The sequence below is a fragment of the Armigeres subalbatus genome, chromosome 3 (assembly GCF_024139115.2).
Source record: "Armigeres subalbatus isolate Guangzhou_Male chromosome 3, GZ_Asu_2, whole genome shotgun sequence".
NCBI lineage: Eukaryota > Metazoa > Arthropoda > Insecta > Diptera > Culicidae > Armigeres > Armigeres subalbatus.
The window spans coordinates 422154808-422157672 of NC_085141.1; positions in this window are offsets into that span (position 1 = coordinate 422154808).

The following is a 2865-nucleotide window of genomic DNA, read 5'->3' on the forward strand; positions in this document are numbered from 1 at the left end:
AGTTGTACTTGTCACCAAACATCCCTAGCGATAGTCAATCAGTCGATCATGTTTGTGGTGAGATGGTGTTATGTTGATGGGATGGGTGGGTGGCGAGATGGTTTTCTCTTCCGGAAGCGTGTGGAGAGATGATATCGCTGCACACGTCACGACAGAAAGTTCCATGGGAAAGTAACGATGAAAATTCATGAGATAGCAAATAACTTGTCACGAGGATGTTTCGCATTGCGCATGATTCTGTCATTGAGATGAAACTTTTTTTTTGATGACAAAAAACAAGCAGATAAAAACTCCGCAATGAATTCGATGACCGTACCTAAAAAATCGATATTGCAAAAGATGTCCCAGGGTTTGAATTTTAAATGCGAATAAAAAACTACATTTTCGGTATTCATTCTGCTCGAATCGGAATACAAACGACGTGTTTAAATGTTTAATTTTTATGATAATTGAAACATGACCGCAGCAAATGATGCCTATTGAATTGACCCTTGTCCTTTTCCTGCAATACGGTTCGAGTGTTCAACAAATCCCACAAGGGAGGCATGTCTCTTTGATTTATGCAGCTGCTGGTCACCAGGAGGTGTAATTTTACACCCAGTGCAAAGCACAATCTATATTTTAGTATCAATTTTCATAACTCAACCCGGTTCGATGGCACGGTCACTACCCGCAAGGGGTCGGTTTTATTTGACAGCTATATCGATTCCACTTGAATCCCATAAAAAAAACGAAAGGCAATCGAAGATGTAAATCTCATAAATTTGTCCACTGTTTGTCGGCTACACTTTGGAATGCCGTAAAAGGACGAATTTTTCAACAGGGCCGAGAAAATTCACACACATGCGGAGTCGGTCCGAACATGCGAGGAATCCCCAACGGAATTTGACCCTCTCAACATGATTAGTTCCGTTATTGACGACTTTAGAGACTTTCGGTTCGATTCACCCCCATCGATACCGCCACCGCATTATCGATTTCAGACGAGGGGAAAAAGGATCAAATGACGCAACAGCTTTCTCCCACCCACTTAATCTGGTTCAGTAAAAAAGCAGAAGCCTATTGCTATTTCTCAGGTACTCATTCAGTATGTGATTTTGAAGATTCAAACGTCGATTTGGCACTCCACAAACCAACATCACCAACAGGTAGCCGAAGGCTTCCCTACCTGCCTGTGGTGATGGTTTGCGGGAGTGCCATCACATTGATAAATCGACGTTTGAATCTTTGTTTACAAAATCACATACGTCCTTTGAATAAGTACCTGAGATTTGTTGATTTGCAGTCGGTTGCTCTTTTCTCATCCCGTTGCCCAAAAGAAGGGAAAGAAAAATGAGGTTATGGACACGTGAATGCAATCCGATGAGGAAGCCACACACAATAATTGAGTGAACGTGTGTTACCAACAAGGCAGCTGAATTTGCCGAGGAAAAAAAAGCGTAAGGGACCGCGCCACAAAAGGACATCATCAGAAGCGGAAGTCAGACGTTTAGATGATTAAGGGATATTTTATTGAACCATCAAAAGGCTAATGATTTCGTAATGAAAGTGCATTTGGATGTATTTTTTCTTGCTCGTTTACTTTGCTGGACAGTTGGATCAAAGAGGAATGTGCGGTGCCATTAGTATGTTATATATGAGCCTTGACAAACATAATGATTGTATTGAGTGGAATGCAAAACATGCACGGTCTGTTGAATATTGGTTGGAGTTTTCATTTCTAAATGAATTAATCAATGCATTTCGAAAAAAAAACTGTTGTATAAATGCAGCTTTTTTGATGAAATGGTTTAGTTAGGATTGTTTTGTTTTCAGTGCCGTGAATTTTGTTAACCGATCCCTGCTCTACATTGCATAAACTTGTTAGGTTGGACTAAAATCCATTTTTTTTAAACCTATTTCTCCATTTTTTTTCTTTTTTTTTTTTCTTGATGATGATAGTAATGTTTATTCGAAAGTGCAATAAAAAATAAACATTTGATCTTGAGGTTGATGGCTGTTACATAGTGTTTGGTCTTGGAGTAAAAAATTGCCACATGGTATGGTGGCAATGTCACGTGGCAACAGTCTGTTGCGAATTGATGAATAAAGCAGCCAAAGTAAAATATGCCAATTGCGGAGCCAAGTAGATAGCAACCGTAACTTGACCACAGCGCGTTGAGTTCACAGAAATTCACAAAAAAATCGTCCAACATTAATCATCTGGATATCAACGAAGGCCCCATCCCCTCTGGTGAATAAAGCACACTTTCCACCGCTTCGATCCTTTTTAATCGAGACAAGCTCGGTTGACGAAGAAGTACAATTCGCGCAGACATGCTTCACAGCCCCAACTGTATAATGTTCCTATCTCTCAGGTTGGGAAAACTACGCACTGAACCCCTCTTCCACCTGAAATCCTCTTTTTTGACGATCATGGACTTTCTCATCAAATATGGGCGCTTATGATCCAGAACTGGAATGTTTATTTCAAAGAACAGAAACTACGAGCTCAACTAGAAGCACATCCCCATCGCTATCATCACGGAGATGCACCTCGAGCTGGAAATGAACGTCTTCTTCCTCGATTGCCAACTTGTACAGCTCAATCGACCCGACTCCAGATGAGGGACCGTGGCCAGTGGCAGAGCGATTGTTAGCAAAGCTGATGGTGATAGCTACGTATTTAGACATCTGGAAGAACATGAGAGTAGATCCCAGATTTTCTGTTCGTGCCAAGTATGTCAGCTAAATTCATCCCAGCGAAGGACTCTAAGTGAAACTGTGCACCATGGTCCACCGGGAAATAAGGAGGAATGGTCCTCCGGAAATTTAGGGGGTTTGGTGTCAGGCTCTGCAAGCCGTCATCAAAAATGTTCGGTACCG